Here is a 15,569-nt window from a genome sequence, read left to right on the forward strand (position 1 = left end):
GAGTGCGTCATCTGCCGGCACGTGTATACGTGCCAGATCACCCGCAACGTTACATCGTGTGAATGTACCCTTACACAACTGTCTGTCTGTTTCCATGTGCAGTGTGTTACTGTGACTGCACCCCATGTAATGTCTATGACTGCAGCCACCCTACTATATGGCCTGTGTCTGTGTCCTACACCCTGTACAGTGTCTGCGACCAACTCCAATCTAGAGATTCTGTGACACTGTCCCACACGCTGTGCAGTTTCTGTCAGTTCTGTCTGTTTCTGAGCAACCCACCTACATTGACCAGGACCACTTCCATGTTGTTTTCAATTTTTGTCGTAAGTAATATAAAATGTGAAGTTATGGCAAATGGGATGATTCACAAACAATTTAGGGTGCATTTTAAACCGTAACCAACAGGTAGTTGTGTGTGGCCTATTATCTGTATAGATTCTATCATCCCACTATATGTCCTCATAGCTTGTCACCCTCTTATTCCAGGGAGAAGATTGTGCTGATTGGTAAACAGCAGAAGACAAAACAGAGAACCAAGAGGAGTATGACCCGCCTCTCGCTACCCAACTCAGCTCTGCTGCTCATGTAGGTGTATGATGTATGTATAGTGGAGTCTCCAGGGTGTACTACTCGCTTGTATCACCAATCCCTCCCCTTGTTCTTCCTTTTGCTCCCCACAAATCTCCTTCTGCTGCTTATGTCGGTGGATTATGTATGACTGAGTTTGTATGGAAGAGTTTGGCAGAGCCTCAGGTTACTAAAGGTTGGTAATCTTGCCCTCACCTCCACCACACTGGTGACCACCCTGCCCATGGGCTTCAGGATGGGTGAGTATATAAAGCATCTTCTGTATCTGTTCCATTGTTTTGTAGAGATTAGGAAGTTCTGGGTGATCAGTAGAAAGGTTTGCAGGTGAAACCTCAGGATGCTGACAACCTTTTCATATAGCTGCTGAAGTCTGGGGAGCAGAAGGAACTTGGTATAGAGGAGAAGCTGTGTCCTCCATGTATGAACCCCAGTTTCTCAACCAAAAAAAAAAGGTACATGTGAGAGTATCTGGATTAATTCTGTCCAGTCGCTGGTGAGGTAGAAGAGTCTGGTAGTAGGGAACGCTTTGGGCTTGCATTATGTGTACATGCTAATCTCGATTTCCAGCATGAAAAATTAAAAGTAATAGGATTTTGCAGGATATGTATAGTGACAACCAAAAATGAGACAGGACTAGAGGAGGTACACGGGTCCAGATGCTACAATGGGAGGGACAGGCAGGGCTAATTTACAATGTGTGTTGTACTCCTGGGTGGACTGTTCTAACTTGAAAAAGCGCAGCAACAAGGACTACTAAAAAATGAACAATATTTATATGAATGTGGTGGAGTAAAGAAGGCCCCACTTGAAATGTGTAATAACTGATGTTTTATGTGATACTACAGATGTAGATGTGTTGACACGGAGTAAAATGCCGCGTGATGTGGCACGTATACGCCGCGTGAGCTTTTGCGGGCCGTATACGCTCTCATTGATTTCATATATTTCGTATAGATCCCATATCTGACTATGTATTATTGGCCTCACCTGTTGCCAATGAAACATCAAGTTAAAATTGCGAATGAGAACATAGAAAAACCCTTTAAGAAATTATTCAACCTATACACCGCTGCCTAAAAGTCTCCTCTAAGTTCTAATTTGACTGATTTTCTTACTTACTTACATGTGATCCAATAGAAGGAGTCCGTTCTCTTGTACAACCCTCAGTTCCTGTGACGCTTCCAACAAGCGATGTAAGGGAAAGCTCCTGCCAGCGCTGCCGAATAGAGAGTATAGACGGAAGAAGTGATAGTGCAACAAGCATGGAAAATACATTGTGAGGGCTCATTCACACGGAGTAAACGTGGCGCGCAATGCGCCGCGTTTACAGGACGTTTGCGCCGCAATTTTGATGGTGCATGTTTGTGGTCACGTTAACGCAAACATGCACCGTCAAAATCGCAGCACAAACGTCCCGTAACCGCGGCGCATTGCACGCCACGTTTACTCTGTGTGAACGAGCCCTGAGAGTGTTCAAGTCTCATCATTTTAAGCAAGTCCACCAAATTGAGGAACAAGGATCACCAGTATATACTACCCAGTTACCATGGTCAAGGAGATTAGAACTATGCACAACCCTAAATGTATCACTTTACATGAACTTCTTAAAGAGGGACTTTCATATCCTCATCGATGTGTGGTACTATATATACTGCTAGAAAGCCGAAAGTGCGCTGAACTCTGCTCTACTTTCCCGGTATGTGGGCCACTGCTGGAGATACCCCTGACAGTACAGTCATAGGGGGCATTCCTTACCGCCCAGTGATGATACTGAACTCTAAAGACCCAACCTTCCTACAGTGGGGAGATATTGGCAGCGTTAATTTCAGCTACAATATCTCCAGGACTGGGGCACAAACTGGGAAAGCCAACAGTGTGCTGAATTCAATGCAGTGTCAGCTTGGTAGTGGTATAGAATAGCACACATTCATGAGGACATGGAAGGACCTCTTTAAGGACGCAGACTAGTTTGATAATACAGGACACTGCCTTTTGTTATTCCCCTCATAATCCTATCTTAAAGGGATTCTACCATTAAAACTTTTTTTTTTTGTGGATAAGACGTCGGAATAGCCTTTAGAAAGGCTATTCGTCTCTTACCTTTAGACGTGGTCTCCACCGTGCCGTTCCTCAGAAATACCGTTTTTTACTGGTATGCAAATGAGTTCTCTCGCAGCGATGGGGACGGGCACCAGCGCTCAAACAGCGATGAGGGCGTCCCCACCGCTGCCAGAGAAGTGTCTCCAAGCGCCGCCTCCTTCTTTGTCCGCCGCGTCATCTTCAACGTCATCTTCCGGCGCAGGATCGTAACCTAGCAGAGCAGGCGCACAGGCCACGGGAAAATGGCCGCTAACAATACTGTGCAAGCAGCCATTTTCCCGTGACCTGTGCGCCTGCGCAGTCTGCTCTGCTAGAAGTTACGAGCCTGCGCCGGAAGACATTGAAGATGATGCGATGGACGAAGAAGGAGGCGGCGCTTGGAGACACCTCTCTGGCAGCGGTGGGGACGCCCTCATCGCTGCGGGAGAACTCATTTGCATACCGGTAAAAAACGGCATTTCTAAGGAACGGCGCGGCACAGACCACGTCTAAAGGTAAGAGACGAATAGCCTTTCTAAAGGCTATTCTGACGTTTTATCTCCCCCCCCCAAAAAAAAAAAAAGTTTTAATGGTAGAATCCCTTTAATAGCCATAATTTTTTCAATTCCATTTCTATTGGTACCATTGTGGATTATGAGTGACTTTTTTTTTTTTTTTTTTAGCAATATAACCAAAAAAAATGTTTTGCTATTGTTTCTAAAAATTTTATGACATTCATTTTATGGGATAAATAAGTCTTTTGCAATATTACAATTGTACAATCACTAATCATTACAGTCTTTAGTAATTATAAACTGCTAATACTGTATATTGTAATCCCATCCCATGGTATATATGTATACTACCAATTCCTTTCAATTGCTGACATTTTCAGATGTGGCCTTGCCATATAAACCAGAAATGTTCACCTATCATCTTGTTACTTGGAACCTAATAAGTCCAGAAACTTGCTTTAGATAGAGGAAAAATATCTTTGTGCCGTGTTAGCCAGTGGATATGAAATAAATAAAATAAAAGCCACAGTACGCTAATCTCATGGCCAAGCTTGAGAGTGACTTCCTCTCCACCTGCACCACCAGGCCTCTGGCCTACTACCGTTTCATTGACGATATCCTAATCCTGTGGACTGGGTCTGAACAACAGCTGATAACTTTCCATGAACAATTCCACCAGTTCCATCCCACCATCAACCTGACGCTCAATCACTCCTTCTCTGAAATAAACTTCCTGGACGCCGTCATCAAGATACAGGACAACAAAATGGAGACATCGCTGTATCGGAAGCCGATTGACCGCCCAACCTACCTAAGATGGGATAGCTTTCATCCTAAACGCATAAAGAACTCCATTGTCTACAGCCAGGCCATCAGATACCATCGCATATGTTCAGACCCTGCAGATAGAGACGAACACCTTGGAGGCCTCAAAAACACATTCTTGAGGCAGGGTTACCATCCAAGAACAACTGATAACCAAATCACCAGGGCCACTAAAATACCAAGATCGGAGTTATTAAGATACAATACCAAACAGGAAAACAATTGGGTGCCCCTGGTCGTCACATATAACCCCCACCTGGAGATGCTGAGAGGAATCACATGCAAACTACATCCACTACTGCAAAAAGTCCACCGTCTAAAATCCATATTTCCAGACCCCCCTCTCCTGTGCTACAGACACCCACCAAACCTCAGGAATATGGTTGTCAGCAGTTCACTGTCACCTCCAACTAACACAGGAACATTCCCATGTGGAAAGAAAATGTGCAAAACCTGCCCTCACATACTGACTACGGATAAAATAAAGATCCCGAACTCCGATCAAGACTACAAGATCCCAGGTAACTTCACCTGCAGCACACCTAATATGTATGTAATAATGTCTACCAAGTGTCCCTCTGGGGGTCTATATGTAGGGGAGACAGGACAGACACTTAGGATGAGGATTCATTCACACCAACATACGATTAGAGAGCAGAGAATTGACCTTCCCGTGCCAAAACACTTCTGCAATCAAAATCATAATATCATGAATGACATGAAGATCTTGGTTTTAAGAGGAAATTTCAAAAACAGAAAACATCAGAGGATATGGGAATATAAACTCATGATGACCTTTGACTCTTTGCAAAGCAGGCTACACCAGTCACAGGGTTTTATGACGTTTTACAACAACTAGACACCACGTCACTTATCAAAGGAACCATAAACCCAGACAACGTTCCTGTGAACTGATATATATGTTTTTCTGAACTGTTTCTTTGCATGTTCTGCTTTCCATCTATTTTGCATCTAACACTCTTCCTGTATAAATATGCCTGCCTTCAGATATTGTTATACCAGCCTGATGAAGGGATCGTTTTAGTTATCCCGAAAGCTCCCAATATGTCATAATTTTTTAAGATAGCCATTAATAAAGGTGTCAACTACTGAAGACTTTTCAAAAAATTATTTTATTAGATAGAGGAGTCCACGGATTACCGATGCAGATGTGAACCTGTCCTAAGTGAATCATCTGATGACTGTTGCCAGAAATTTGACTTAAGAACCCCAGTTTTGGGACATTTCTCTCCACTGTCAGAGTTCTCCGAAGCTACATCTGTTTGTTCTGGTTATTATCTCTACCTCTAATACTCTTTTTGCTGTAACCTCAATTCTACCTAAACTTTCATCTGCTTTATCCACCCGAGAGACAGATTATCTCTTGGTTATAGGCAAGTTTTCCATTATACCTATAACATGAGGTATTACCGTATTTTTCGGACTATAAGACGCACTTTTTTTCCCCAAATTTTTTGGGGAAAAGAAGGGTGCATCTTATAGTCCGAATGTGGCCGCCCGGCATCTGCTGTAATAGAGAGGCGGATGCCGGCGAGGGATAGATGCCGGCACAGGTGCCGGGCCCTGAGACATCGCTGCGCTTCTCTTTCCTGCATGAAGCCAGCAGGGGCGATGCTATTCCGCTCCTCCGTCCCCCCGCTGGGAATATCAGCATCGCTCCTGCTGCTGCTGACTTCATGCAGGGCAGAGAAGCACAGCGATGTCTCAGGCCCCGGCTCCTGTGCTGGTGTCTATCCCTCGCCGGCATCCGCGTCTCTATTACAGCGGATGCGGGGTCTGTATTGGCGGCCCCTTCTCCCCCAGGGCCGGTCCCCACCGACCCCATATCTGTAAAGTTGCAGGCCGGCTCCTGCGCGGCGATATCGCAGGAGCCGACCTGTTCGGGTGACAGCCGGGAGCCTAATGAAGGCTCCCAGGCCTGTCACTGATATATTACCATTGCGGATAGTCTATGACCAGCCGTAATAGTAATATATACACTCACCGGCCACTTTATTAGGTACACCTGTCCAACTGCTCGTTAACACTTAATTTCTAATCAGCCAATCACATGGCGGCAACTCAGTGCATTTAGGCATGTAGACATGGTCAAGACAATCTCCTGCAGTTCAAACCGAGCATCAGTATGGGGAAGAAAGATGATTTGAGTGCCTTTGAACGTGGCATGGTTGTTGGTGCCAGAAGGGCTGGTCTGAGTATTTCAGAAACTGCTGATCTACTGGGATTTTCACGCACAACCATCTCTAGGGTTTACAGAGAATGGTCCGAAAAAGAAAAAACATCCAGTGAGCGGCAGTTCTGTGGGCGGAAATGCGTTGTTGATGCCAGAGGTCAGAGGAGAATGGCCAGACTGGTTCGAGCTGATAGAAAGGCAACAGTGACTCAAATAGCCACCCGTTACAACCAAGGTAGCCAGAAGAGCATCTCTGAACGCCGCACAGTACGTCCAACTTTGAGGCAGATGGGCTACAGCAGCAGAAGACCACACCGGGGGCCACTCCTTTCAGCTAAGAACAGGAAACTGAGGCTACAATTTGCACAAGCTCATCGAAATTGGACAATTGAAGATTGGAAAAACGTTGCCTGGTCTGATGAGTCGATTTCTGCTGCGACATTCGGATGGTAGGGTCAGAATTTGGCGTCAACAACATGAAAGCATGGATCCATCCTGCCTTGTATCAACGGTTCAGGCTGGTGGTGGTGGTGTCATGGTGTGGGGAATATTTTCTTGGCACTCTTTGGGCCCCTTGGTACAAATTGAGCATCGTTGCAACGCCAAAGCCTACCTGAGTATTGTTGCTGACCATGTCCATCCCTTTATGACCACAATGTACCCAACATCTGATGGCTACTTTCAGCAGGATAATGCAATGCCATGTCATAAAGCTGGAATCATCTCAGACTGGTTTCTTGAACATGACAATGAGTTCACTGTACTCCAATGGCCTCCACAGTCACCAGATCTCAATCCAATAGAGGAGCATCTTTGGGATGTGGTGGAACGGGAGATTCGCATCATGGATGTGCAGCCGACAAATCTGCGACTGCAACTGTGTGATGCCATCATGTCAATATGGACCAAAATCTCTGAGGAATGCTTCCAGCACCTTGTTGTATCTATGCCACGAAGAATTGAGGCAGTTCTGAAGGCAAAAGGGGGTCCAACCCGTTACTAGCATGGTGTACCTAATAAAGTGGCCGGTGAGTGTAGAATGTCCTATAGACGGCAATACAGTTGTATTGCCGTCTATGGGACTTGCAATCAAGTGATTCAAGCCCCCGGGGGGAATAAAATAGTTAAAAAAAAAAAAAAAAAAAAGCTTTAAAAATATATAATAAAACAATGAAATAAATAAAAGTTCTAAATCACCTCCTTTCCCTAGAATATATATAAAAGTAGAAAATCATATGTCAAACACATACACATTAGGTATCCCTGTGTCCGAAAATGCCCGGTCTACTAATAGTTTTCCTGTACGGTGAACGTCAAAATCACAAGTACTAAACCGCCGGGGTTTTTTTTCAATACAAGGTGATCTAAGCAATAGACATTCCCCAAAATGGTATAACTAAAAAGTACATCTGGCCCCGCAAAAAAAAAATATGCGTCCCCGTACAGCTGCAGGGTCACCTGTCAATGTGGCCTTGCAGCTGTTGCAAAACTACAACTCCCATATATTAAATATTTTACAATTTTTTGCTTCAAAATTTTTTTACCCCTATTTTTCTCCTCTAAAACCTAGGTGCGTCTTATAGTCCGAAAAATACGGGTTGTTGTTGTTGATATTATTATTATTTATTATTATTATTATTATTATGTTACAAAAATATATGGGGGAAAGGGATGTTTACTTTTTTTTTAATTTAATTTTTTTATTATTATTATATACAGTCCTATGAAAAAGTTAGTGCCCCCCTATTAATCTTAATCATTGTTAGTTGTAAATATTTTGGTGTTTGCCATGTCAGTCTGATCTATCTAATAACTGATGGACACAGTAATATTTCAGGATTGAAATGAGGTTTATTGTACTAACAGAGAATGTGCAATATGCATTACACCAAAATGTGACCGGTGCAAAAGTCTGGGCACCCCAACAGAAAAGTGCCAGTAATATTTTGTAGCTCCTCCTTTTGCCTCTAGTCGCTTCCTGGAGCTGTTAATCAGTTCCTGGGCGAAGGGATTTTGGACCATTCCTCTTTACAAAACAATTCAAGTTCAGTTAAGTTTGATGGTGGCCGAGCATGGACAGCCCGCTCTCAAATGATCTGAAAACAAAGATTGTTCCACATAGTTGTTCAGGGGAAGGAGACAAAAAGTTGTCTCAGAGATTTAACCTGTCAGTTTCCACTGTGAGGAACATAGTAAGGAAATGGAAGAGCACAGGGACAGTTCTTCTTAAGCCCAGAAGTGGCAGGCCAAGAAAAATATCAGAAAGGCAGAGAAGAATGGTGAGAAGAGTCAAGGACAATCCACAGAGCTGCAGCATCATCTTAATGCAGATGGTGTCACTGTGCATTGGTCAACAATACAGCGCACTTTGCACAAGGAGAAGCTGTATGGGAGAGTGATGAGAAAGAAGCCGTTTCTGCAAGCACGCCACAAACAGAGTCACTGCCTGAGCGATGCAAAAGCACATTGGACAAGCCAGCTTCATTTTGGAAGAAGCTCCTGTGGACTGATGAAACAAAGACTGAGTTGTTTGGTCATACAAAAAGGCGTTATGCATGGCGTCCAAAATAACAGCATTCCAAGAAAAACACTTGCTACCCACTGTAAGATTTGGTGGAGGTTCCATCATGCTTTGGGGCTGTGTGGCCAATGCCGGCACCGGGAATCTTGGTAAAGTTGAGGGTCACATGGATTCCACTCAGTATCAGCAGATTCTTGAGAATAATGTTCAAGAATCAGTGACGAAGTTGAAGTTATGCCGGGGATGGAGATTTCAGCAAGACAATGATCCAAAACACTGCTCCAAATCGACTCCGGCATTCATGCAGAGGAACAATGACAATGTTCTGGAATGGCCATCCCAGTCCCCAGACCTGAATATCATTGACCATCTGTGGGATGATTGGAAGCGGGCTGTCCATGCTCGGCCACCATCACACTGAACTGAACGCGAATTGTAAAGAGGAACGGTCCAAAATCCCTTCATTCAGGATCCAGGAACTGATTGACAGCTCCAGGAAGCGACTAGAGGCAAAAGGAGGAGCTACGAAATATTACTGGCACTTTTCTGTTGGGGTGCCCAGACCTTTGCACCGGTCACATTTTGGTGTAATACATATTGCACATTCTCTGTTAGTACAATAAACCTCATTTCTATCCTGAAATATTACTGTGTCCATCAGTTATTAGATATATCAGACTGACATGGCAAACACCAAAATATTTACAACTAACAATGATTTAAGATTAATAGGGGGGCACAAACTTTTTCATAGGATTGTGTATATATATATATATATATATATATATATATATAACATATTATTACTAGTAGGAGGACCTGGCTTCGCACGGGTCTATTTCATTTTTTGTTTGTGTAGTGGCCCTATAAGAATTGCCCAGTTTTGCACTCATGTATTTTGTATGTTGTTTGTGTGTCTCTCTCTGCCGGCGACTTCGTCTACGTGTTCTTGGTGTCGATGATGCACCTATATTCAGTAAATTGCTGCCATCAACAGTTTGCCTGCTCCAGTGTTTCGGCATTTCTTAAACTGTCCTGCTGCTGAACTTGTTCCTCACGCCGTGCTTGTGATTGTTCCGGCATCTCAACAGCTCGCAGTGACGCCATTTAATTAGCATGTTGATGATCCGCCTGCTCCGGAAGCTGTCAAGCTGGACTGCCGCTGAACTCTGTAAGTTCGCCCCTGACAGAGACATGAGCAGCCTATAATTTTGAGGGCTAGTTCACATGGGGATTCCGCAAGTGCTTTCGTGGCTTTCCACTCCGGATTAGGCCCAAATGAATGGGCCTAGTCCGGAGGGTGCTGTCGCGAGGCAGACGTGAATAAAGAAACAGCAGCTTCTTTTTTTCTGCTACATAGACCTCTATTGTGAGGGGGTGGATTTTGAGGAGGATTCCACGCCAAAATCCTCCCCGTGTGAACTAGCTCTAAGGGTCAGTTACTTTTAGCAGTAAGAGATAGAATATCAAAAATGAAATCCAGAAAATTCCATTGTATAAATGTTATAAATGTATTTGCATTTTGCAGAGAGAAATAAGTATATGACTCCTCTGACAAACAAGCCTTAATACTTGGTGGTAAACCCCTTGTTGGCCGCACAGCAGTCAGAGGTTTGAAGGTGATGATGAGGTTTGCACATATGTGAAACATGTCAGGAGGAATCTTGGTCCGCTGCTCTCTGCAGATCATCTCTATATCAGTAAGATTTTGAGGATGTCGCTCAGCAACTCGGAGCTTCAGCTACTCCATACGTTTTCTATGGGATTGAGGTCTGGACACTTATGAGGCCTCTCCATGACCTAATGGGCTTCTCTTTGGGCCGTTCCTTTGTTGCCTTGGCTGTATGTTTTGGGCCATTGTCCTGCTGGAAGACCCGGCCACGACGCATTATTAATGTCCTGACGGAGGGAAGGAGGTTGTCACTTAGGATGTTACTGTACATGGCTCCATCCATTCTCCCATTGATGCATTGGTGAAGTAGTCCTGTGCCCTTAGAGAAAACCCCAAAACATTATGTTTCCCCTCCATGCTTGGCAGTGGGGTCGGGGTTCTTTGGGTCATAGGCAGCATTTCTCTTCCTCCAAACACAGTGAGTTGAGTTAATGCCAAAGAGCTGAATGTTTGTCTCCTCTGACCACAGACCTTCTCCCGATCATGCTCAGAATCATCCAGGGTGGTCAGATGAGACAAAAATAAGTATATATTTTATATTATATATTTTTATGTACAGTATATATTTTATTAGGTTCATAATAATTCAATTGTTACATTGCCTAATTTGAAATAACCCAAATAGCTCTAATAAGTCAAGGTGAACCCATATATTATACAGACCGACAGTCTGTATATTTATATAAAATTTAGAGATGAGCGAGTAGTATTCGATGGAATAACTCCCCTGCATAGATATTGGTGTAAAAAATCGCCAGGGAAGATGGGAGGGCCATTGAATTTTTACTGCGTGGTATGCGACCGATTACACCAATAACTATGCAGGGGAGGTATTCCATCGAATACTACTCTCTCATCTCTAAAAAATATTTTAAAAAAAAATTGTAATATGTTGTTAACCCCTTTTCTCTCAGAGCCGTAATACTATTACATCACGCTGAGCTTGTAGTTAAAGAGGATCTTTCATCAGATTGGGCACAGGCAGTTCCATATACTGCTGGAAAACCGACAGTGCGCTGAATTCAGCGCACTATCGGCTTTCCCAATCTGTGCCCCGGGTAAAGCGCTATTGGTACCGTAGCGCTTTACAGTCAGAAGGGCGTTCCTGACAGTCTGTCAGGAACGTCCTTCTCCACCGCAGCGCCTATCGTGCTGTAGAGTGTGAGCGGGGAGGAACGCCCCCTCCCTCTGCTCACAGTGCTCGCTCATAGACGAGTATTATCAGGAGGGGAGGGGGCGTTCCTCCCCGCTCACACTCTACAGCGCGATAGGCACTGCTGTGGAGAAGGACATTCCTGGCTGACTGTCAGAAACGCCCTTCTGACTGTAAAGCGTTACGGTACCGGGACCGATAGCGCTTTACCCGGGTAACAGATCGGGAAGGCCGATAGTGCGCTGAATTCAGCAGTATATAGAACTGCCTGTGCCCAATCTGATGAAAGGTCCTCTTTAACACAGCACCATAATAGTATAGTGCTGTAATTCATTACTTGGCTGTGGCCTATGTACATCAACCCTATGTACAATATACTGTGTACTGGGGATCAGAGATCTCAGGTTCAAGTCCTCTTGCGGTTATTTATTTTTTTAAAGTTCAAAAAGTGCTTAATAACAAATAAAAAAAAAATAATCAAGAAAACCTTTACATTAAAAAAAAAAAAAAAAAAAATCTAATGTGAACAATAAATAGTCAACCATGTTAGGTCTCAATATGTACGTATAAGACCCAGTATCCAAAAATATTGTTAGTTATCCCATACGGTGAACTCTGTTTAAATGTATAAATATAATATATAGCAAATCCCCCAAAAAACATATTTTGCACTGGTATCAGTAAAAAGTACAACTTGCCCCACACATAGCCAGCCCTGACAAATCTCAATCAACAAAACTGTAAAATAGGCGTCAGAATACATGAAAGTCCACACCGTGCAAAATCCTTCATTTTCAAAAAGTGACGTTTTATTTCTTCAAGCGGAAAAACCTAATAAAACCAATATAAATCTGATATCGCTGTAATCTTCATGATGGCCCGGAGAAAGCCGTCGTGTCATTTCTAATACACAATGAACCCTGTAAAAACAAAGTGCAAAACAGTGATATAATTGTGGAGCTCGCGCTCTCTCCCCCTCCCCCAGGCCGCTTCTGTCTTGCAACCCAGTTGATGAATGTGAGACAGAATACACGTAAGCATTTTTTTTTTCTACCTCTCCTTCATTGCAGTGGCAGAATCTACCTGAACATCGGCCATGACACTTATTTAATGAAAAATGAGCTAGAATAAAGATTCTGCTCCTAACTCACATTGTAATGAATGGAAAGCTGCGAGATGTATAATTCAGCTCCGCCTTTATTACCAGGTCTAATAGTTAAGTGTATCGACTAATCACAATGCAGTGCGCAACCTGGATTTTGCACTATCCAGCACTATGCTGTGTCTGACTGTTGTGGGCAGTGGAGTCAGTATTTCTATTACACAATGGGGGGGGGGGTATATATCTGCTCCATAGTCTCATAATAGTTCTTCAGATAGTCTTCAGTGTAACGGCATCCAAGATCATGGCCTTCGACCCACACAGTGTCTGTTTCTCTGTCCCACTTGATGTCCAGTATGTTACCATGCCCCACACCCCAAGTAGCATCTGTGACCACATCCCGCTTTGTGTCCAGTGTCTATGACCATGTCAGTAACCAAGTCCTGAGTGTCTGTGACTGTCCTACACATAGCGCAGTGTCTGCAACCACATCCCACTTGGTGTCCAGTGTCTGTGAGCAACCCACCCACTTCTGTGTTATCTTCAATTTTTGTCCTGTGTAATATAAAATATGAAGTTGTGGTTTCTGGAATGATTCGTAAATAATTTAGGGTGCATTCTATATAATAAAACCATAACGGGAACTTGTGTGTGTCCTATTATCTGCATAATGTTATAACTCCATTATTATGTACTCATAGCTTGTGTCGGGGGAAATCATAATACCCCAGAGATATGCTGTCTGTAAAGGAAAATTAATTAACAGGCCAAGATCGGCCTCCGCCATCTTGGCCTGGAGAATCAACAGAGACACATGGTGGTCGTGTATCAAAATGGATTCTGGTTTAATGGTGGCTAGAACAAAGTATATATCACATGGCATAGACAGAACAGGATTGGCTAGTATAATTAGCATACATCTATTGGTGGAGAAGTTTGTAACAATAACCCTGATGCATATCTATTGGATAAGAAACTGGAGAGAGGTCACACCCCCCTGAAGGCTAGTTTTACTCTAAAATGGAGTCAGTGACCTCATGGTAGCCGCATGTATCAATCAAAATGGCAGCCATCAGCACATGTCTCAAATACACATCCTAGATGTCTATCTCATGGTATTCTAAAGACAATAGACATCCTTGTTGGAGACAATTAGCTTAATTACCCTTCTCTTGTCCCTTTATCTTTGGAAGGGTCTTTGGTCTTTGATCCTTTCCTAACAATGCCCGTAGTCCCTGCCGAACTGTCTCCATTTTAATTAGTTTCTTTGTAAGATAGCATCACCCAATACACAGAGCATAGTATTTACATAACCAGTCTGGCAAGATCCAAACTGCATCTCTCTGGGAGAGAGAGATGGACAGATAGAACCATCTCAGCCCCCACCTCTATACACAATTTTTCATAAGATATTATTGTTCCCCCACACTTGTCACCCTCTTATTCCAGGGAGAAGACACTGATGATTGGTAAACGGCAGCAGACAAAGCCAAAAAACTGAGAGGAGTCTGAGCCACCCCTTCACCACCCAGTTCTCCTCTGCTACTCCTGTAGGTGGTTGATGTATGACAGTTGTGTGTATACTGGAGTCTCCCGGGTGTACTACTCGCTTGTATCACCAATCCCTCCCCTTGTTCTTACTTTTGCTCCCCACAAATCTCCTTCTGCTGCTTGTGTTGGTGGATTATGTATGACTGAGGTGTGTATGGAGGAGTTTGGCAGAGCCTCAGGTTACTAAAGGTTGCTAATCTTACCCTCAACCTCCACCACACTGGTGACCACCCTGCCCATGGGCTTCAGGATAGATGAGTATATAAAGCAAACCCGAATTCAGAGCTGCCTAAATCTGTTCTGTTGTTTTGTCTACTTCAAGAAGTCCGGGTGAGCAGTAGAAAGGTTTATAGGCAACACCTCAGGATGTAACACAGAACTCTGACAACCTTTGACAGCCAGGATTGGGCAGGATATGTATAGTGACAACCAAAAATGGAACAGGACTAAACTAGGGACCGGCAGAGATGACGCTGCATTGTGTGTTGTGCTTCTGGCTGGAAAGTTCTAAACTGAAAAATATACAAAAAGCTTTACAGAGATGTTGGCGCTGTGTCTCGGGGGAGCAGCACTTCTACATGTATTTTGGGATTGTGCTAAACTGAGGGACTTTTGGGACAGAGGCCATAGGGTGATCGGCCAGGTATTCTAGGCCAATCTCCCCTACAAACCGGCCTTCTTCCTGTTCCACCTCTTGGACTACTCCCTCCACATCTACCACAGATCCTCCTTACAGCACATACTCAAGCTGCTAGGAGTCTGTATCCCGGAGCTCTGGAAATCGCCCAGCCAACCTTCTCTCCTCCACTGGAACCACAAAATGGAGGACATTCAGCGCATGGAGGATCTCACCGCGTCTCTCTGAGTTGCACGTGAGTCTTTCATGGATATTCAGACGTATAGAAGCCTGGTGAGTTAAATACCAGTCCACAGGCTGTGAGCTCGTGGATGGGGCCACTTGCTTTATTTTGCTTTCCTCCCCCCTTATATTCATTCTGTGTCCCCCCCACACACACACACACACACACACACTCCCTTTTTTCTCTCTCTCTCTTTTCTTCTTTCTCATTTCTTCTCCTTTCTCTTTTTCTTATCAGCATTGTCATTGTTTTAAAGAGGACCTTTCACCATCTGGGGCACATGTGGTTTTATATACCACTAGAAAGCCACTGAATTCAGCGCACTGTTGGCTTTCACAATCTGTGCCCCAGGTGCCGGTACTGTAGCTCTTCATTGTCAGCCAGGAACGCCCTTCCTCACATTAGCGCCTATAGCGCCATATTGTGAGAACGGAGAGGAACAGCTCCCTCCCCTCCTGATAGTGCTCGTCCATTTTGCCTTTTTTTGGCCTGGTTGACATCATCAT

The sequence above is a fragment of the Leptodactylus fuscus genome, unplaced genomic scaffold (genome assembly GCF_031893055.1).
Source record: "Leptodactylus fuscus isolate aLepFus1 unplaced genomic scaffold, aLepFus1.hap2 HAP2_SCAFFOLD_177, whole genome shotgun sequence".
Lineage (NCBI taxonomy): Eukaryota > Metazoa > Chordata > Amphibia > Anura > Leptodactylidae > Leptodactylus > Leptodactylus fuscus.